Source organism: Prionailurus bengalensis, chromosome A1, assembly GCF_016509475.1.
Source record: "Prionailurus bengalensis isolate Pbe53 chromosome A1, Fcat_Pben_1.1_paternal_pri, whole genome shotgun sequence".
Taxonomy (NCBI): Eukaryota; Metazoa; Chordata; class Mammalia; order Carnivora; family Felidae; genus Prionailurus; species Prionailurus bengalensis.
Genome location: NC_057343.1, coordinates 169384403 through 169408281, shown reverse-complemented (window position 1 = coordinate 169408281; position 23879 = coordinate 169384403). Strand labels below are relative to the sequence as shown.

Genomic DNA, 23879 nt, shown 5'->3' with positions numbered 1-23879 from the left:
GTAAAAATAGATAACACTGTTGAAATATGTTTATTAAAGTAAAGTCAGTGATTCAAATAAAGACTAAAATAGTTTTTTCTCAAATGCTGGTACCTGAAGAAAAGCAGACTTAATTAAAGAAGCATAGGGTAGTAGATATAAATTTACATGACAGTTTTGGCTGCTTCATATTTATTTAAAACAACTGTATTGAAGGTGTTTAGTATCCATGACAGATAATTTGTGTTTAAAACTGTAATGAAATGAGAAAGGATGGAGATACATTTCTTTGGTCTGTGAAAGATAGAGGGAAAGGAACGTGATACATGATCCCTACCTCCTATGTTAAAAGCATTATTTGTGGGCACCAAATTTCTGTTCATTGGTTCTCAAACTCTTCGGTCTGTGGACCACTTTATACTCTTAAAAGTTATTCAGGACACCAACGAGTTTTTGTTTATGTTGTTATGTCTATTGATATTTTTTGTACTTGAAATTAAAAAAGAAATATTGAATATAGAAACATACATTCCATTAGTCATCAGAGTGATTATGTTATCACAAGGTCATACAGTGTCTGAGAAACTCCACTGTATACTCAGAAAATGAGAGTAGAAAAGGCATTTAACCTGTTAGCCATATTATTAAAATAGTTTTGACTTTATAGCTATCCTGATCAGGTCTTGAGTGAGAAACCCTGGATCAAACTTTGAAGACTGCTCCTGTAGTTATAGTAATTCTGTTTTGAAACTCTTTATTTTAAATGGGAGAAGACTTTAGTCTTCTAAAGTTGATGCAAGAAATAAACCATTTTCAGAATGTGTATATTTTATGTTGAGCAAACTCATCACTCTTAAATTCAGTTATTTTACATAATGAAAGAAAACAATTTGAGTTGACTTTGTATTTAGTTTTAGATTGGAAGACCAAAATATGAAGAAAAAAAGAGATGGATAGTGTTGATTGTAGGTGTGTGTGTGTGTGTGTGTGTGTGTGTGTGTGTGTGTGTGTGTTGGGGAGAAGTGTTTTGGTCAAATGGAGTTGAGCTGGTACTGGAAATGTGATCTCTGTGGCTCATCTAATGGTGGTCATTTTGCTCTGATTTTAGCCATACATTGTGGTTCACTATATGGCTGTTACTTGAGTCCTATACCAGGTAATTTAGAGACCACAGTTAGTAAAGGGAGTATATTTTCAAGCATTCTTAAATATGAAAGAATCTCATGATCTTTCTGAGCCTTAGGAAGGATGTTTATATTAAGACTTAAGCACTTTGTGTTGTTACTAACACTAGCTGGATTTGAACCAGGGACTTTAATGTAATGGTGAAGCTGTACAATTTGGTGTATAACTGTTTTTAAAAAAAAAAAAGAAAAATTTTTAACATTTATTCATTTTTGAAAGGCAGAGAGAGACAAAGCGCAAATGGGTGAGGGGCAGAGAGAGAGGGAGACACAGAAACAGAAACAGGCTCCAGGCTCTGAGCTATCAGCACAGAACCCAACGCAGGGCTCGAACTCTCAGACCGTGAGATCATGACCTGAGCTGAAGCCGACTGAGCCACCCAGACACCCCTACAGCTGTTTTTTTAAAAAGTCAGTAGTATTTGCCCCTTATATATTAGGTACTCTATTTAGTAAGTGCATGCAAATCACCTTTTTTTTCCCCCTTTACATTGAGTTACATGTTAACTTAATTGTAACATTTTTGGCTGAGAGGAATTCTGTGCCTTCCTTTTAAGTAATCTGCACCCCATCTGGGGCTTGAACTATGACCCTGGTTTCAGGAGTCACATGCTCTACTGATTGAGCCAGCCAGGCATCTCAATTCTGTGGCTTTTTTATAAAATAAAAAAAATTATTTTGAACTGTGAATTATCACCAGTTTTTCATTCAGCATAGATTTTTCTTAAAAAAACAAAAACAAAAACAAATTATATCTACATATGAATTCCATAGAGTACATTGCAAAAAAAACTATTAGTGTGTATGTATATATATAAGGGCCATATGCCAATGTCTGTAAAACACTTTGAATTAAAATATCCCACAAATTACAAACATACTATTCCTTAAAATATTTAAATATAGTAAATATCACTTAAATTGAAATACTGCATATATTTCCTAAATGGTTCAATTAGGTTTAGGCGTTTTGATGAGGAAAATTATTATCTTAATTATAGTTGCTTCTTTAGAAGAAAGTTTTCAGGTTTTGTGTGTAGAATTACGTTTTCTAAGTATCTTAATTTTTCAGTGCTTCTCTGAGGCCTAGGCAATGATGAGCTAATTCACTTTTGTAAAAGGGCTAATTTGGAAGTGATTATTTCTTCAGGCTAAAGATTTGTTTGGAGAGTCTTGTAACAACTTAACTGAGTAGAGTCAGGAAGCAATCTGGATTTCTAACTTTCTTTTTGAGACTCTGTTTGAAGTAATTATTCCAAAAACAAAGATGAACCCTCCACTCACTTTTTTTAGGGAAATTACTCAATGACATTGTATTGATATAATTCATTTTTGAAGTATTTTTGACTAGTGATGACTTTATATTCATTTAGGAGTAATCATTAGACTATCTTTGTCTATTTTAGTGTAAACTTTTGTTTTTCCTTGGATGTGTCAATTTAGTTACATTGATGACATCTGTATTTTCAGCTAAATTAGCCTTGACCAACTGCTTTATTGATTGGTCCAAATTTGTGGCATGTTTTTCAGAAAGACTTATGATGGGTTGGCGCACAGAAATGTCATATTTCAATCACGACATGAGAAATGGTTGGATTGCCTGTCCTACTAGGAGGTATTCTTAAAATTAGTTATCCTGTTATATCAATACTCATATCTCCCATTAAGAATGAGAAATATTTAGATTTTGTTATTACCAGTTTATTTATAAATTCATAGAAATTATCATTCGAGGAATTAATGTGCCAAACTTCTTTGGATCCTGAATTTTTTACTCTTCTTCTAAATAGGAAAGTATGTCTCTGAGTAAATAATAACCTACTCTGTTGATACTGATAACTTATAATTGATATAATTGACTATAACTGATAACTCCATTTATGCTGATAACTGTAATTTTCCAGGAGTAATGAAGCTTTATCACTTAGCAAAGATGCAAGAATAAGTATTATTTCTCCAGCTTTTAATTTTTTTCTTAAGACTAGATCTATAGAATTACAAATAAAAACAAAAATATAAAACTTACCTCAATTAAATTTCCATTATATAAAGATAGTAGTTAACATAGTATTTAAATCTTTGTCCATGAGAAATGTGACTTCAAGTGCTGTGTAAGAAAGATGTCAGAATCTTGCAGCATAGGTAAACTGTAGTAACTGTGTGCTAAAAGAAATGTAGTAAAATTACTGGCTTAAAATTGTTTTGTAATTCAGATGGTGCCAACAGTTCTTCATGAAAAGGTGACTTGTTTTAAAAATTCCATTTATTAATATGCATTTTAAAGCTTTTAAACTCATTTTAGGTTTTTATCACTTAATTTATCTGTATAAATATGTGCCTCCTCCATTTTGAGAGTAGTTGATAGAAAACCGAGCAACAAAATAAAGCCAAAGGTCTCAGAATTAACAAGTGGTAGAAATAACAACTCAGAGATCCTTGAGTTTTATTTGTACTGTTTCTTACATTCAGTAGACAAAAATGCAGTGAAAAGCTATAATTAAAATGCTACAGTGGTTACTTTATGAATCAGTTTCATTTCATAGAAAAAACCTTTAGTAGGTATGTTGCTTTTTATTATGTTCATGTATACATATACTTTACTACAGTCTGTAATCTAATTATAGACCATATTTTAAGCTATTATTTTAAACTGTAAACATATTTAAACATACATATATTCTTTGATATCCATTTTATTTTCCTAACTGTGATCTTTAATTATAAATCATTTTGAGTCAACAATATTTTAGAACTAGCAGAACTCTACCCTTATATATATAAAACAATTCCATGTAGGCCTTTATTATATAAATTCTAGGTAATAAAAATGTAGCCAGAAATACACGTCTTTATTTTTTTCCTTTCTCTTTGTTGCTTTGTGTGTGTATGTGTGTGTGTGTGTGTGTGTGTGTGTGTGTGTGTGTGTGTAAAAGAAGCTAAGTGACTTATTTCATACTAATGAATAATTTTTAGGTCTAGGAGCTCCCCTCTAGGTTTTCTCAAATTGCTACCATAGCAAAATAAAACTAAGTAAAACTCCATAGAATGAATACATCTTTCTGTATATAGAACATTGTTAAACATATTTACTTTACAGTAAAAATCTCCATATGGAGATAATTAAGTAATATAAAAGAATCAGGTCTTTTATAGCCATTAATTTTTAACAACTGCCCTATAATACAGTAGGTAATTTGGTCTGCACATTTAATTAAAACCATTATCTTTCTTTTTGGACACATTTATTGTACAATTCCGAAAGTTGTACATGAAAAAAATTGTGAATCTATTTGTCTCTAAATTAGGCCACTTTGAACAAGTAGGGGAAAGAGAGTGTGTCTCTGTGTAAAGAATTATTCATTTTAGATTTTTGAATAGTAAAGTGTATATAAAATTATTTTAGTTATGTCACTAAAATTTCTTGAGCCAGAGATGTAAAAATGAAACCATGTACTCTAATCATTAGCAGAACCAGTGATTAGTTTAAAACGTTTTTTGAAAATTTCAAATGAGAGTCTGAAATGTAACCATTTATTTCTGGCTTTAGAAACTATAGATTGTACAAACTTGGAACTGTAATCAAAATTCCCTGTGAGAATGGACACATTACTTTTGAGCTCTAAGAAATTCATTTTCTGAAACCTTTAAGTTTAGGGTCTAAATTTGCACATTTAGGTTCATTTACCCATCATTTTAGATGTTCTGGGAAGAAATATCTAATGATTTTTCCATGACATCTACCCTTTTTTTCAGATTCTCGACTGACATTTTATCGTGTTATTGTGTTCCACGCTATTTAGTTCCTTCTGGAGCCTTCCGAATTTCACATGCACTACTTTCATCAGCTCCTGCAGAGTGGATAACTTACCTAGGGACCCAGGTCTTGCTGGACAAGCAGGCAATTGTGAACAGGGACAGACTGGCCTTTTTTTTTTTTTTTGACTTAAATTTTTATATTTTTTGTGTTTTAAAGTATAGATACTCATTTTGGCAATTTATTGAAAAGTAAAAGCCAGTGAGTTTTCTGTAGGAAATACATATCTTTATCTGAAGTGGAAAGATTGTGTAGAAGTGAGCCTAACTACCTGCTGGCTTTTCTTTCCATATACAGTAACTTTTACATTGTAACTGAAACATTTTTCTATCTCTAAACTAAGTATATCTTTGTTTTCTGGTACATATTTCTGTAATGTAAACATGCTTGTGTAGATATGAAGAAAACAATGAGAAGCTGTTCTGTATGCACAAAATATGGTGTCTTGTGGGGGTTTACTAAGGAGTAGAAGGGAGGGATTTATTTGAGGAGCTTTAAACTAGTTGCAAACTGGGAATTTATCTTGTATATCATAAAGGTATAATTCTGCCATCAGTTTAAAAGAAAAACAAGATTTTGGTAGACTCGACTAAATGACTTTAACAATGTTAGAGAATTCTAAAAACTGGTATAAATCAGACTGCTGTAGAATAGCAGCAAAAAATTGGGGCTACTTTTTTGATGTGTACTCATTATAATTAGGTGTCTCTATTGGCAGTTAGGTAACAGGAAAATTTGATATGTTGTATTTTAATGAAATAATGGCACTTTATAAAACTGAAAGTTAATTTTAAATATTGTTTAGCTCAGCCAGCCAGAATTTTGATGTGGATGTGGAAGAAAAGAGTCACCTTATAAAGTGCAAGAATAAATATATATATTTTTAAATGCTAAAGTATGAAGTTTAAATTTTTTTGCTGCTTTTTGAAAATATGTAAGAACTAAATTAGGTTTTTGATTAATGACTAGTTAATAACAGGGAATAAATAAGCATGATTTTAAAAATCAAATAGAATGAATTAGGAATTGTTAAGACTTATGACGCTTTAAAATTCTGTATGAGAAAATAGTGCATTATCAAGGGATGAGTTGTGTTTTGTGTTGATCGGGAGCTTTGCTATTTTTAAAAATTTATTTCTATTTTCTGCAATTATAACATTGTTTCCCATCCCTCAGACTGAATTTGAACTGATTTCTTCTTAACACCATTAAGCAACTTAGTAATCAGTGGCATTTAATTTTTGTAAAGCAAAACTTAGGGCTTTGGGTGCTTCCAATAAAACTAAAAAGTCATTGAAATTGTTTTGTTTGGATTTTAGTTTAAATCTGTGTCTATCCTGCTTTATAGCTCTCCCTTTGACTAATAGATTAGCAGTGCCTTTTTCTGTGCACAGGTTTTATGCCAAAAAGTAAATTTTCTTAATGTCTTCTATCCTTCTTTTTGACATTCAGTAGCCAAATACTTTTTGCCTTATCTTTACATTAAGTAGCAAGAACAGTGTAGCTTGAATAGATAAAAGATTATTGTGTTGGAGTATTTTTTATCATATAATGCTATTAGGTTTTGCAGAATTTCTGTAGTACTCTGTTTCTCCCATTAGAAGAAGAAAGAATTAGTTGTATAATAGATAAATTTCAAATTGTATAATAGAAGCCCTAATTGGGTATTTGTGGAAATGCAAGACTGAAATTGTTTTATCATTCTTCTGGTAAGAAGTAAAAGCATTGCTTTTGGTGAGAATGGCACTTAGAGTTAGAATTCAGCCAGACAATTGGGGCTTCAACTCTTTTTACGAATAAAGAGTATAATGGCCTATAGAAACCTAAATTTTCAGAAATATACTGATTTCTGGCTTAGCTGAATTTCTTAGTTTTGTTTGTTTGTTTTTGTTTTTAAAGATACCTTTCCAGCAAAGGATAGAATGTTAAATACTTAGAATTCTGAAGCATGATTTGGTATAAAATGACCTAAAATTATTTTTTAATTTATAATAAATACTGGGTTAATTTTTTAAAGTATATTTCTGAATTGTTTAACATTTTTTTTGCAGTATTCAATGTTAATTTTGAAAAGAAATGTTTCAGTAAAATTTAAAACTGTTTTAGCACTCTTCTGTAGATGAATGGGCAGTGTCAGTCTTAAAATTCTTTTGCAAGGTAACCAAAATTATTTTTCTCTGTGCAGTAGAAACAGTTAAAATAATGTTTATGCACTGGGTTTTCTCCTGATGTTTGAGTTTTTAAAATTGCCACATAGTCTGAAAATGATTTCATTGTGTTGGAAATGCTTTGGGGAAGATTTATTTTCTTTGTAAGTGGAAATTGAGCACCACCTGTTGGTCAAACATATGTATTTTCATTTGTGATTTCAGCAAAAATATTTTGTTGTTAAGTAATTACATTTCTTAACAACAGAGGTCTTATATAATTCTGTCACAGTATAGATTTATGTCTAAAAACTGTATTTCATAAAGTTCACCCGAATGCCTTTATTATTACAGATTATAAAATGATCCACTTTTATCGTCTTTACTGTATAAGTAAGTGTTCCTAACTTTATTGCTATATTCTGCGGAATTATATGTTACCCTCTTAAGGAAGTGGATGGTCTTAACCCTCTGTGTACCTATTAAGTTATTAAAATAAATAATTATTTTATTTGCCTTATGTGGAAACTATCAAATTGAGGAAGAACAGTTTGACGTTTCCTATGTTATCTATGCACTAGCTGAATGCTGCTGGATTTAATGTTTTAGAAAAAGAAATTCTTTTCTATTTGTTTTTCTTTCTTAGTAACAGTTTGAAGTAAAAAGAAAGTAAGAATTCTTACACTAGAAAAAGCAATTACTGTTTTTATTGCAGCTTTTAAAATAATTTTACACTGTCATGTTGAATGTTTTATTTTGCTTGAAATGGATACTTATAACTCAAGTAGACATTAATAAAGCAAATTACTAATTTTAAAATGTTAATTTTAATAATTGATATGAATACGAATGTTAATAAAACTACTCAGAGCAAAGCAAAAAAGGTCTGAAGTGACATTTGATACTCTCAGAGATGTGAAAACTATATTTTCATTAAGACTAGTTGCAGAAGGCAACTGTGGTACTTCTTTCACTACTGACATCAAAGTGAGTGCTACAGCTGTATCAAAGTCTTAACCCCTCATACATTAATAATGTACAGTAAATAAATCAGTCCTTTTGGGTTTTAGGGAGGTTGATCTTTTTATTTTAGGTTATACTTTCCAAGAAGAAATTCCATGCTTAGTGTTAGATGTATTTTTGCCAAGAAAACAGTATAAATACAGCCAAAAGAAATGTTTAAGAAATTTACGTTGGTATTTTATATATCATAACTGAAAGTAACTGACTTTTTATATAAAAATTAAGACTAGTAGTGACAGTTATATTAGATTATTTCAAATCATGAATCATACCCCAATTCCCCTCAACTCCTGTTGCTTTTTCCTATATCCCTTTAATGTTATCACTTCTTGCTAGTTTTCCAAGCTAGAAACTTCAGAGTCAGTCCTGTCTCATCTTCCCCATCAAACTCAGTTTCTAAGCACTGGCAAAGACTCTTCATTCTCTTCTCCATACTACTGCTCTGCTTCAATCTTCCTCATTCCTCTGACTATTCCAGTAGCTACCTAATTTTATTGTTTTTAATCTCTTTTCTATTTCACCTTATCTTCAATAGCACTGAGACATTTTTTGTTTTGTTTTTCTACTAAAACACTTGGCTGGTCATATTAAAATTATTCTTTAGATCTCAATTGCCTACTATACAATCAAATCTAAATTCCTTCAGATGGCATTTTACTGGGACCTTAGAATCAGGTTCCAATCTACTGCCTTACTTTTTCCTCTTCCCTTTCCCACCCATTGAAACCAAATGTCCTCTCCTTTGTGAACAGTCTTTTGAAGAATTTAATTATACTAATTTGAGCTCTACCAGCAATTGGATCATATTACTAGAAGGTCTTTTATTACTGAAAGAGTTGTTAGTTTATACTGGTATAAATAGTTATGAAGTCCCTGAAACTGGTGACTATGTGGTTTTGTTTGTTTGTTTGTTTGAATTTTGAATTTTAAGTCCCAGGCATAGTCCTTGGCACATAAGAGGCTATAAACTTAAAGAGTTTGTCTACTTTGTCTCCTAGAGCAATTTACTTAATTACTCAGTCCCTAAATGTATTTACATGTGTAATGTGCTTAGAACAGTGCCTGATACATAATAAAGGCTCAATAAATGTTAACATTTAAAAAACCAAATTAATCATTTAATATATTTAAAATTGGGGGAAGTACACAAATTTGAAGCAATTATTTAAAGATGTTTTTGTAGTAAAATATCACATTTTGAAGCTAATTTAAAATCTTGACTATATGAAAACCATTGTAACTGAGTAATGAATGGTTTAAAGTTTTAGTGAGTTTGCTCTTTAGAGTTTAATAAAATATGTGTACATATACAAATAACTGCTTAATCTTGTCTTAAAGTTGTCATATTATGTTAAGGTAATATCACTCTAAACTGTTTACCAAAATGTTTTTTACAGCCACAGAGAAATATTGTTAAGAAGATAAATAAAAAAAAATTGACACCTTTTTTTTTTTTAAGGTAGACTTTTAAATTAAAAGATGAAGGCCTAGCATAGGTTCCCCCCACCTCCAAAGTCTGGATTATAGTAATATTAGTAGGAGGTTTTAAAAGACAACTGTGGAATGTTTGAAATAAGTCATTCTATCACAAGGCTTGTGGCAGAAATAGACTTCCTGTGACTTGACAGTCTTAGCTTTACTAGTGTTTTTGGTTGTTTGTTTGTTTTTACTTTCTTCCATCCTTAATGACTTGATGAATTTCCTCATCATTTCCAGCCAAGTTCAAAGTAAATATTTCCCTGATTTTCTTTCCATGGTTTTAGAGGGAGGATAGATGGGTACATAAGGAAATGTCAATTTTTTTATAATGTATGATGTTATAGTTAAATTTTATTTCTTTAGTTAGAAATCTTTATTTACCATTTGGCATTGGGAGATAAAGGTTAAAAACATCCATTGGGAAATAGACCTCCGAATCTAGACAGTTCTCCTCAAAAATTCATAAAAGCATTCATAATGAATGAGAATCACTGAGTAATGTTAATATTAGCTTAGATTGTAAACGCAAGGTATTTTTAAGGAGTTTACAACTTCTTGGAATTATAAAAGGTGTTTTTTCAGACAATGGGGTAAAAAGAAATTTGATTCTTTGTGGGGTTGGATCTTATATTTTGTAATCTAGTATCATTAACATATTGCATAACTTTAAAATATCTTGGTATGTATCATTTTCTTTCTGTGAATGCTTATGTTGGAAACAAGTATACCTTTGACAGTCTGTGTTTAATATTATGTGTGTCTGCTTTGAATTTTTTTCTTTTTTGATTGACATACATTACTCCTGAGTAAGATGCTTACTGTTGATAATATTCTTAAATAATTTGTGCAGTCTACAATTAATAATTTAACTGCAAATGGCTTTCTGTTGACTCTTTGTATGTTATTTCATCTTATGATTATAAAAGATGCCATAATTTAGTAAATTAATTTATTTGGAGAATTTAATTAAACATTCAAGGATGAATACAGTCTGAAGACTTATAATCTTGAATTTTATTTTATTGTTTAGTAAATCGTATATTATTCCCTAAGAGTTGTGTATTCAGAATAACATAGGGATGTTAAAACTTAGAAGAAACAAATATTTTAAAATTATTTTCTAGGAATAAAATGATACATCTTTCCTTACTTGAAAATACCTTTTAATTATTGATTTAGTTTTCACAGTTTTGTTTAGATCAGAAAGCTTTCAGTATTTCTTAAATGAATAAGCCACTTAACATTAGCATGAAATATTTCAATTTTATATTTTTATATTCAATATATAACCCATATTAATATGTAGCATTTCACTTTATAATGAAAATTTCTCATTGTAAGATGTAACTGTTATTCCTACCAATAAATATTTTAATTTTAAAATATCAGTGATGACAATATTTTCAAAATAATAAGCTAATAGAAATACAATGTGTATTCAACAAATACTTTGGTGTCTAATAAACACTATGATTTAAGTTGGAGTATTTCTTTTTTTTAATTTTTTTAAATGTTTATTTATTTTAAAGACAGAGGGAGACAGAGCGTGAGCAGGGGTGGGGCAGAGAGAGAGGGAGATGCAGAATCTGAAACAGGCTCCAGGCTCTGAGCTGTCAGCAAAGAGCCTAACGTGCGGCTTGAACTCACAAACCGTGAGATCATGACCTGAGCCAAAGTCAGACGCTTAGCCGACATAGCCACCCAGGCACCCCTAAGTTGGGATATTTCTTTTTTTTTTTTTTAAACTTTTTTCAACGTTTATTTATTTTTTGGGGGGGACAGAGAGAGACAGAGCATGAACGGGGGAGCGGCAGAGAGAGAGGGAGACACAGAATCGGAAACAGGCTCCAGGCTCCGAGCCATCAGCCCAGAGCCTGACGCGGGGCTCGAACTCCCGGACCGCGAGATCGTGACCTGGCTGAAATCGGACGCTTAACCGACTGCGCCACCCAGGCGCCCCAAGTTGGGATATTTCTTAATGAAATATTATTTAGGAAGAGAAAAACATAATAGAGAATTAAAATGCAGTGTTACAAGTGCTATAAGAAGTGGTACAAAAGGAACTTAGAGCAGTGCTTAAGTCTTTTTAAGGATTCAGGGAAGGTTTTTGTGAGATTATTTTGCTTCAGCTCATTTACAAGGAATTGAAGAATATTTCCAGGTGGTATTAGAAAATAAAGAAGGGGTTTGAGGTTGAGGGAGCAGTATGTGCAGAGGTGTGGGGACATTTAGAGAGCAGGGCTTGAAAGAGGGGGCTGTGGACCATGAGGCTGACTAGAGATATAGTCTATAAAACTTTTTGGGATGTTGTGCTAATAATTTTGGATATTATCCTGGAGGCATTGGTGAGGCATTAAAGAATTTTAACCAGGAGAGGAACATGTGCCCATTTACATGTTGAAAGATTATTCTGGTCATACTATGGAGGATGAGGGAAGAAAGGGCAATTTAGGAAATTACTACAGTACAGGAAAGAGAGTGCCTGAACTAAGTGGCAGTGAGAGTAGAAAAGAAGGGTATTAAGGAGATAGAGTCAGCCAGCAGGTCTTGATGATTAATTGGTTGTTGAGGTTCACAATGTTTTGTTTGTTTGTTTGTTTGTTTTGAGTACTCAAGGACAGGTATCTAGTTTGAACTACTACCAGTGACATTGGGACTAATGGAAAGAGGACATAGTTTTGAGATAGGGTTGGACTTTAGTAGTAAGCATGCCATTTTTGAGATGTGAGAGAACGCTAGCTTAGGTACATCCAAAGATCTGGAGCCCAAGAGATAGAAATTTGGAAGTTAGCCAAACTGGTCCCAAACTCATTTTGTTGATTTTGTTTTTTTAGCTTGTTAATGACTCTCTAAGAAAAACAGCAAAAGAGTAAGGAGAATTTAGAAATTGGGTCAGAGAAATTTTGGGAAAAGAAATGTCTGTGTATAGTCTATTTTGGATTTTAAGGGAACTATCTGGGATTTGTTTCTCCTGCCAGTAAATTCAGTTCCCTGCCACCATCTATCTCATGTGACCAGTGAAGTTGTCTTAAGGGAAAGGAGAGTGGATAATGACCTAGCTGTTCTGGATAACTACAAATTTAGGGGATGCCTAACTTTTTAGTGTACATTTAACTCACGTGGGCACAATATCTGCTTTTTTGTTGTTGTTGTATGTGTCAGTGTTTCTTTCAGTTGGTATGGCAAATGGGGAGTTGACAGAATAAAATAACTAAAGTGAGCAAGAATAATTGTTTTGATGCCATTATTTATTTCAAAATTACAGAAGTAGATCTAATCCAGTATTTAATCCAACATTTTATATGTATTGTATATAATTTTGGATGCTATGTTATTTCCAGGACAGTTTATATCTGTGCTTTAGTTATTTTAAATGAAGTTGCATATGAGTTATGAATCTTTTATTTGGACTTTTGAAGTTGCAGTATTTTGTGTATCATGGAAATATTTTTGTTAATTTTTAAATTGTGATATGTATAAACATAGGAAAACAAGATTAAACGTATTGTATTGTCTTATATACTTGAGATTGCTAAATATTCCATAAATTTACCGAACATAACTTAAACACCATTTATAATAACAGATCCCAAAAATAAATACCAGGGACTAAATTCAACAAAAGATGTACAAGACCTCTATGGAAAAAAATTACCCAACTTTATTGAAAGATGTAAGATCTAAATAAATGGAGATACCACGTTTTTGGATGGGAATACAAGAATAGAAATTCTCCCCAAATGAAACCATTAAGTTCAATACAATTTTGATCGAAATCCCAACTAGTAGCTTTTCTCAGCATTAGCGTAGATGGCCTACCTCGCCCAGCATGGTTTGCGCGCATATGCGAATAACCTTGCATTTCGAATGGGCGCTCTGCGCATGCGCAAACTCCCTTTCGCCACGAGGGGGCGCTGTGTGCATTCGCGAACAGCCTTTCCGCCTCAGGGGTGGTGTGCTTAGACAGTCTGATTTAAAAATTGACATAGAAGAGCGTCAAGAAGAGCGAATTGGTTTTGAAGTACAGTATGGGTGGACTCATCCTAGCACATATCAAATTTATACTTTGCCACATAAAACAACAGTAAATTAGCTAGAATGATAATGACACAGATAAACAAACTGATGGAACAGTCTACCTCATCATCCTTATTTCCTTACTCCTCTTTGTATACAACTATATGCCAGCCAACCCGAACTATATATGCCAACATCATGCTGGGAATTGCAACACTGTGCCTTGGGTATTGCCACTCTCTACAGAATTCCCTTCATCCATATATATTGTACTTTACTGAATCTAAAATGCATTATTATTTTATATACCACTAAAAAAAAGTTGCCAGTTGAACTGACACATCATCATTGCTGGATATGTTCTGTTTCAGAGATGTTAAAACATGAAAATATGTGTCTTAGGATCTTTGGAACATGGTATTTAAAATGCCAGTGTCTCCAGAAAAAATATTCCCTGGTTTCTCTTATCTGAAGTAAGTTCTCTCACTAAGAATTTGCAGAGCATTTATTTGTGTCTTTTTGTGAAAAATTTACAACAGATGTGTACAAAGCCTTTTCCTCTCAGATTTCCCATTTCTCAGTGTAGGTATCATCAACAGTAATTCTAAAAGGACCGAGAGTTAACAAATATTGAGGACCTACTGTATGTCCCATGGTAGTTGCTTTAAGGGTATTGTCTTGATCTTTAGGGAGGTCTGCAAGGCAATTACTGTTATCCAAATTTTTGCATAGGAAACGAGCTTGGAGTTTAAGATTGCAAAACCAGGATTGGATCCCCAGACTGCTTGACTTCAAAGCCATGACATACCACATCACACTGCATTTCTGCCTCTCTGCTTCCCTTATCCTGATTACAGTGAGCTAGCTGATTGCAGAAACCATGTGTTTTGTATCTCTGTATTCCCCATATCTTGTTATTTATTCCTTAAACCTACTAGGTGGATGTGTAAAATTAGAGGAGATTAAGGCACCTCTTCAATAATTCTTTAAATATTTGTTCAATGTTTATTTCTGTGTGGGATCACACAGGGTAGGCGTTAATTGAGGCTATTTTTTTGACACCACTAATAGATTAAATAGTAGATGCCACTTCTTAATTCAATGAACTTTTGAACATTTTGGAAAAATAATTTCAAGTAAGAATTTGTATTTTCATGACAGAAAAATTGAAAAGTGAGTAAAAAAGATTAATAACACATATTTTGGAAGAATATACTATGTACCAAGCACTTCACATGCATTATCTCAGTCTGCAAAGTAACATAATCATAATCATCAGTACTATAGTTATCTTTATTTTGTTACATGAGAAGACTCAGGCAACCAGCTGGTAAGTCAGTTAGTCCACCATGTCATTGCTAGTAAGAAGAAGAGTTACAGTTCGCCTAACAATGGCTACACTCCTCACTGTCTGTTTTGGTTGTTTGCTTTTAAACTTCAGTAGTGAACTCAACAGTTTGAAATTTTCCTTTTTTTTTTTTTGCCCAATATTCTTTTTGAGATTTTGTCAGTATTGATTCATGTAGCTCCACTTCAATTAATTTAAAATTTTTCAGAAACCAGTAAGTGTACTTAGTTTAAAAAGTCAAAGTATGTTAGGCCTAGAGTGAAAGATGGATACCTCTCTCTCCATTCCTTACTCCTTCTCACAGAGACAACTGCTTTTCATATATATATATATATATATATATATATATATATATATATATATAAATGTTTATTTACTTATTTAGAGAGAGAGAGCATGCGTGAGCATGAGCAGAGGAGGAGCAGGGAGTGAGGTAGAGAGAGAGAATCTCAAGGAGTTTCCACGCTCAGCATGGAGCTCCATCACTCGACCCTGGGATTATGACCTGAGTCTTATCAAATCAAGAGTTGGATACTTAACTGACTAAATCACCCAGGCACCCCTGCTCTCAACTTTTGGTGCTCTTTTTTCCCCCTTTATTTATTTCTATATCTGCCCCCTCTCCCACCCCCCATTGACTCTGGTATTTCCTGACTTTTCAATTTTAATTATGTCTTTCTACTGTGAAAGACAATGAGTTAGCATTTCCTCCCCCCCCCACCCCCCACACCATTTTGTTTTCTTTTTTTTTCTCTTCTCATTTTTTGTTGTATTTACATCACATTATTATAACTGTAAATATTTACAACAGAGCTATGTAAAGTTCTGTGTTCAATTTTTTTCTCTTTTGTGAATTTTTTGAGTTGTTAATTCCCCCCCCCCCATTTTCTTAGTTTTCATTGTACAAATTACTAATTCTTACCTTAAATTCTGAGCAAAATAGAACTCATCTCAATATGATCAAATTAATAACATAATTAGTGTTTGTTTGTTTTTTTCTTAGAGACATTCTTTCTGGAGCCCTAAGCCCTCCTTCAATTCGGATTTCTTTAAAAAAAATTTTTTTATGTTTTTTTTTTTTATTTTTGAGAGAGAGAGGGAGACAGAACATGAGCAGGGGAGGGTCAGAGAGAGAGGGAAACACAGAATCCAAAGCAGGCTCCAGACTCTTAGCTGTCCGCACAGAGCTTGATTCAGGGCTGGAACCCACAAGCTGTGAGATCATGACCTGAGCCGAAGTCAGACGTCTAACCAACTGAGCCACCCAGGTGCCCCAATTAAGATTTCTTTTGTCTCTTTTCTGTGTTAGAGCCCTGTTTTTCCTGGTATCTGTATTTTTCTCTAACTTGTTTTAATTCTTCAATTTTAATTCCTCTAATAGTGTTTTGAGGAAGAATGCATGGAGGTTACATTTTCCCCCCTGGAGAATTTAAAGTGATACATTGATGTGGAGTTAATTCTTCTGTAACTACAATAAAATCTGATATTTTTTTCAAACTGCCCAATAGTAAAAACAAATTGTTTCTTATCCTATGATTAAATAATTTAGGAGGAAAAATATGGTGAACTGTTACCTTGTTGAAACTTTCCCCTCCAGTTTACTACAGTCAAAGACTTCAGGTTGAATTTAAAAAATGATGAAGCACATGAAGATTTAGAGAAAGCATGGTTAATATAACTCCTTATATAAAAGAGGTAATGTCAGTTGTAAAGAGTGTCATGGCTCTGTTTTCATTGATATAATGGCATTTACTTTAAATAATTCTTGATTTAAATGAAAACATCTAAATTGTAGTGTTTAAAAGCAATTATAATCTAATTTCCATATAAAGATGTCCAAGATACAATCTAAATATAGGTTAAGTGGGAAAAAAAAGTCTTTTATAATTGCCTATGGAAAAAATTAGGCAGAGTATGCACGTTGGTTTATCTTTTATGTTTTTAAGTGGAAGCTTTCTGTTTCTGACATTGCAGAGAAGCCTTTTCACATAAATAACCTCCCATAAATCATCTCAAAATGTCTAAGTAAGGGCCTGCATAATAATTTTTTTCTTGAGTAGTCTGCAAATGACATCTCAGTCATTAACTACTTTAGGATAAAAGCATTTTGCTAACATTGAGCTTCACTCAAAATTCTTAACTTGTTTAGATTGGCATATGCTGTTTATAGTATTGTATTTGACTTATTTGTTAGATGTCTTTTTTTTTTTTTCCTTAGTAAGAAATTTTACTGTTAGTTAGCTTGTCAGACATCATTATAAATAGGGGGATAAAAATCTTGGTGGTAGATTGCAGTGTTTTATAGTGAGCATTATTGATCCATAAAGACTTACAGTATATTATTCTAAGGTTGTCATTGCTAGAAAGGACTGAGGAAGGATTAAGGAACTACATTGACAGAAGTCATCATTTTAATGACAGGCAATTTAGTTTGAGGTAACTGAAGCAGGGAAAAATGCAATCAATCATCACAGCAAGGATTTTCACAAATGTTTACCAGTCTATAATGAATGTTGTGTAGATCATCAAGGTCATTTGATAGCTTCTCTGAAAGTATTCATATTATAACAAAGCAATTCTAGTATTTTAAATAAACTACTGTGTCCAATTCCTAAAGTTCTGTGGTACAATGAAGTTGTGAAATACAAAGTTTTAAAAGGTTAGGAAACATGAAAAAAAAGTCCAGCTAATTCATTAAGCATTTTATTTCATCCTTGGAATTAGGCATATTGTTTTCTTGCCAGTGATAGTTTACTCAAGTGTTTGGCTAAGGAATACACATAAAAGATAATTTGATATTGGATCACATTCACTTTATTGTTAATTGTTTTCAAGTTTTAATACAGTGTTAAAAATTTTATGTTTAACAACTCTTCAAATTGTTTTCTCTTGATTATCATGAGGGGGAAATCTACATATAAATTCCCTTCTACCCAGATTCCCCATCCAATTAGTTCTGGGATAGTACATGAGGAGGACTGCTGAGTTAGGAGAGTAGTGCTGGTGAAGAAAGTGAGGGTAAATGTTGCTCACTGGTTGAGAAAGCTTTAGAGGTAGTTTTGGGTTCAAATTTAGGCTCTGTCTTTTGCTGGATGGGTGATCTAATTTAGAGGAATAAATATCGTGTTTTGCCCCTGCGGAATGAGAATAATAATAATACCTTGCCAGTGCGGTGGTTGTGAAGATTAATCTCATAGCTTTTGTAGGAGACTTACAGTTCTGGACACAAAGTAGCATTTCAAAGATGTTTAGTTTACTTCTTCACTTCTCCTGTATGAGAACAAAGATAATAAAACAGTTGGTCTCTAAAATGCCAGTATTGGTAGGTAGAAGGGAGGCATGGTTATTATTTTACATTTGAATGAAAATATACTCAAGATTTAGTCACAAAAGGCTTACCATAGGCCAAGGTTATTAGAAAGTAAAAATTGTGGCTTAAAAAATTGTTTTAGTGATTTCATGTAATTGTTTTGATTTAAATTACTATGTATCTCCCTCTGCCCCCTCACCCCATACAAAACAAAAACCTGGATTAGTTTATTTGACCAAATGATTTGTTGGAGTCTTGTGTCCTAGGCACTACCTCAGTCAACTAGAACTATCACTGTAGTTATGTGGTGAAGGAAATACCCTTGTCATCTACTTTATAAGTTACACATTTGCATTTCATTCAGCATTCATGGTAAGTAATCTTAAAGGTCATTAATTTCTGTCTTTCTATCTATCTATCTGGAATTCTGAGCAAGTTGATAGTTGTGGAGGGAGTGTTCATTTTGTTGAGGAGCTCTGGTTTTGGGGTTGTACAGACCTGGATTTTAATTGTGAGTCAGTCACTTACCTTGTGTGGACTTAAGTAGTAGTTATTTAACCTCTCTGCTTCTCAGTTTCCTTATATAGGAATAGGATATTCCTAATTATATCCTTAATTAGGATACTAATAGTAATGACATTTGTGGTTCTGTTTTTAATTAAACAAGATAGTATATGTATTTTGAAAAAGAACAAAGCTGGAGGATCACACTTCCTGATTTCAAAGTATATTAAAAACCATAGTAGTCAAAGCAGTATAGTAGTATCATAAAAACAGACACATAGGTCAGTACAACAGAATAGAGAGCCCAGAAATAAACCCCACATGTATGGTCAATTAATTTATGACAAAGAAACCAAGAATGTACAATGGAGAAAGGATAGTCTCTTCAGTAAGTGGCATTGGGAAAACTGGACCCCTATCTTACATGATGCACAACAATTAACTCAAAATGGGTTAAAAACTTGAACATATAACCCCAAACCATAGCGTTCCTAGAAGTAAACATAAATGGTAAGCTCCTTGACATCAGCCTGTGCAATGATTTTTTTGGATTTGATGCCAAAAGCAAAAGGCAACAAAAGCAAAAAAAATAAGTGGAACTACATCAAACTATACAAAGCTTATATAAATGAAGGAAACCATCAACAGAATGAAATGGCAGCCTACTGAATGGGAGAAAATATTTGCAGTAAAACCTTGGATTGTGAGTAACTTGTTCTGTGAAGTGTTCCTCAAGACAGGCAAACGTTTATTTATTTATTTTTTTCAATATATGAAATTTATTGTCAAATTGGTTTCCAGAGGCAAACGTTTCTAATAAATTTTAACTTGATAAGTGAGCTGTCTTGCAATGTGAGTAGTATGTGACTCTGAATGTCACATGATCACAACTGAGCCATTGGTTGGTTCTTCCATCTCTCTTGCTCACTTGCTTGCTGGCTTGCTTTGGGATTGTGGGAGATCAGCAACACAGTGTTACATTTCTGCAAATACTCAAAAGGAGACAAAAGCAGGTTCATTGGATAGGTTCCTTGTTAAAGTTGCCTGAAAAGAAAAAGATTCCAGTCAGCCAATAGATAGCAGTGATTCCGTTAGTGATAGTGACAGTCCTGCACAAAATCCTCCTCTCTCTTGTCTCCCTTACACCAGCCATGAACGTTTTCAAAGGTAAGTGCAGGTTAATTTATTTATTTCTTTATATTTTGGGTTTTCTTTATTATTTTGTATTATAGTACAGTAATATAATCATTTTTATATGAATATTTTGGGGTTGTGGCATGAATCATCTGAGTTTCCATTATTTTTTTTTAATTTTTTGATGTTTATTTATTTTTGACAGAGAGAGAGAGGGAGAGAACGAGTGGGGGAGGGGCAGAGAGAGGGAGACACAGAATCTGAAACAGACTCCAGGGTCCACGCTGACAGCAGCGAGCCTGATACGGGGCTCAAACTCAGAGACAGCGAGATCATGACCTGAGCCGAAGTTGGATGCTCAACCAACTGAGCCACCCAGGCGCCCCTGAGTTTCCATGATTTCTTATGGGGAAATTCACTTTGATATAAAGTGCTTTGGATTATAAGCATGTTTCTGGAACAAATTATGCTCCCAAACCAAGGTTTTACTGTATCTAATAAGGGGTTAATAGCCAAAATATATAAAGAACTCCTACAACTCCATAGCAAAATAACAATCTGATTAAAAAATGGGCAGAGAATCTGAATGGACATTTTCCAAAGAAGTCGTACAGATGACCAACAGTTTCATGAAAAGGTAGTCAACATCACTGGTCGCCAGGGAAGTGCAGATCAAAACCACAGTGAGATAATATCTCACCCCTTTTAGAATGGCTATTCTAAAGAAACAAGAGATAATAGGTGTTGGTGAGAGTGTGGAGAAAAGGTACCTCTTGCACTGCTGGTGGGAATATAAATTGGTGCAGCCAGTATGGAGATTCTCAAAAACTTAAGCATAGAACTACCATATGATCTAGCAATTTCACTTCTGGGTATTTATCTGAAGGAAATGAAAAAGCTGACTTGAAAAGATACATGCAACCTTCATGTTCTTTGCAGCCATTCGTGATAAGACCTGGAAGTAACTTCAGTGTCTTACCAGTGACTGAATGGATAAAGAAAATGTGTTATATATACCATTGACCCTTGAAAACTCAGGAGCTAGGGATGCCAAATCTCTGTGCAGTTGAAAATACATGTATACTTTTTAACTTCTCCTAAACCTTAACAGCTAATAGCCTACTGTTGATTTGATAGCAAATAGTTGATTAACACATATTTTGTATATGTATTATATACTGCATTCCTAAAGTAAGCTAGAGGAAAAAAATGTTAAAATCATAAGAGAAAATACATTTATAAAACTATATTGTATTTATTGAAAAAAAATCTGCATTTAAGTGGACCTATAAAGTTCAAAGCCATGTTATTCAGGGTCAGCTGTGTGTATATATATGTGTGTGTACGTATACACACAGTGGAATATTACTCAACTGTAGAGAAGAAATCTTGCCATTTACGACAACATGGATGGACTTTGAGGGCAATATGTTAAATGAAATAAGTCAGGCAGAGAAAGACAAATAACATATGATCTTACTTACATGTAGACTCTAAAAAAAAACAAAAACAAAAAACTCAGCCACCTCATAGATGTAGAGACTAGATTGGCAGTTATGAGAAGTGGGTAAAGGTGGTCAAAAGGAGCAAACTTCCAGTTATAAAATAAGTCATGGAGTGCAATGTATAGCATGGTGACTATCGTTAACACTACTGCATTATATTTTTGAAAGTTGTTAACAGAGTGGATCTTAAAAGATCTCATTATAAGAAAAATTTATAAATATATGTGGTGATGGGGGCACCTGGGTGGCTCAGTGGATTAAGTATCTGACTCTTGATACTGACTCAGGTCGTGATCTCAGAGTCATGAGATTGAACCCTGTGTCCATGCTAAGCATGGAGCCTGCTTGGGATACTGTCTCTCCATCTGTCTCTCCTCCTGTCACTTGTGTGCATGCTAGCAGTCTCTCTCTCTCTCTTTCAGAACAAACAAACAAAATATATGTGGTGATGGATGTTAACTAGACTGGTTGGTGATCATTTCACATATATACAAATAGTTGAATCATTATGTTGTATACCTGAAATCAATAAAATGGTATATGTTAATTATATCTCAATTAAAAAAGATAATACATGTAAAAGTCCTAATATACACAGAGTATCTATTGTTGACTGTTAATTATAATTACAGTTTTCATACCATACTCTGGATTAATTTACTTTTATATACATGTCCACATGTATAAAAAATAACTATTTATAATGTAACTTTTTACAGTTAAGTCACTAATAATACATGATACATTTCTGACAAAGAGAGTATTAGTTTTATTGTGAGTGAAGTAAGAGACCCTGTTACTTGTAAAGTGTGGGGTAATTTGATATAAAAGTCATAGCATTTGTTGGTTGCTTTGTATATGTCCCACACTATGCTAGTATATTAGTTCATTTAATCCTCACTATGACCCTGTGAGGTCCATGTTGTTATCAGCCACATTTTATGGATGAAGAAACTGAGACACATTAATTTGCTCAAAGTCACATAGGTGGTAAGTGGGGGAGCCAGAGATCCTTGTTTTGAAGATCTTTGAAGAGTTCTTACTTTCACTTCCTCTTTAGTTCTCTTACCAAGTACTTGGAAGGTGTTTTCCAACTGGGTGAAAGGAACTCCATGAAATATTAAGATGTCACAAATAAGATAGATCCTTGGCAAAATCTTGCATTTATAACTGAGTCTCCCTGAGCAGGTTATTTTATAGTTGTTATAGTTTGTAGTTTTTTGGCAGATATAGCCAACTCAAAGCATGTACCAGTCCATAAATATATCCTCATGAAGTTGCCTATAATAATAATTTCCTTCATGGTAAAGACTCATCTTTCACAATGTGTGCATTGTAGCACCTTCCAATATTTTCTCTAGCGTTTGATCCTGTGTTGTGATGAATAAAGAGTACTTCTATGGCTTTAACAGGTGTCAGGGGCTCATTAGCAATTTTAAGCTGTTTTGTGCTATCCACGCCTATGCACATGTGTGGGTGCTACCTACCACCTGCTAGATTCCTGAATGGGTGTGGGAGGAAGAGAAAAAGCATAAGAGAGTCCAGACTTATTCCATGGAGTTAGTCTTGGGTTTGGAGCAACCTCTCTCCTTTTCATTTTTCCTTAACCTCAGCAGTGAACCTTTTCTAGTTGAGGTTCGCCTGGAATTGAGAAGGCCCTTAATAAAAATGTGATAAATTAATATAAGTAAATGGGTGAAATGAATTTTCTCATCACGACCAAACAGGTATTAGGTGGAAAGTGGGAGGAGAAGCAGCTGCCGCATGTGGATGTGACTGGGACATTTTAGGATATTAGAGAAGATAGACCTTTAACAGACAGGGGAGAAAGCTCCAATTTGAATTGTTCATTTCAGTGGTTCATGAGGAACAATGAGCCCATCAGGTGTCATGATTTCTATTATAATTTGCTTCGTTATTAGATATTGATTTTCATTATTTATGTTCTTTGCTGTTGCTATTCTTGTTTTTATTTTTTTACATCATCCTTATTTACCAAATCATTTGTCTTCATCATTTCTACTACTTGCTTGGATGTAATTATTGGGAAGGGGTGTGTGTGCATGTGCCCACCAGGGGTAAGGGAAGGGGAGAGGAGACAGAAAAGGATGTTTACCAAGAATTACACTTTTGGGGTGAATTTCAGTAATCTGTTATTCTTTAAGTAATTTTCCTCCTGGTAATATTGAAAGGGGATATGGGAGGAATAATTTAATAAAATATTGTTAACATAGAAGTGTATGTAAACTTTGTACTGAGAAAAGAAATTTTAAATGGGATTTAGTCTCAAGATTTATGGCTAATGAATGTTCTGTTGCTTTGGTTTTAATAGATAAATTTCCTTAGAAACGTGTGGTTTTTCAAACAAGGAATCTAAAGCTCTACTCTTTTTCATTTTATATAAATGGCTGTTAAATGCATGACTTAGCTGCATT

General features: G+C 33.2%; 1 protein-coding gene and 1 long non-coding RNA gene across 2 annotated transcripts in view; both read left to right on the top strand.

The window, feature by feature from the left end:
* Positions 1-23879, top strand: part of FBXL17 (F-box and leucine rich repeat protein 17) — a 501049-nt gene that overhangs the window by 90145 nt on the left and 387025 nt on the right.
* Positions 1656-10618, top strand: LOC122491837. The gene is made up of 2 exons (XR_006299462.1): positions 1656-2778; positions 4917-10618. It is a non-coding gene; the product is annotated as an uncharacterized LOC122491837 (long non-coding RNA).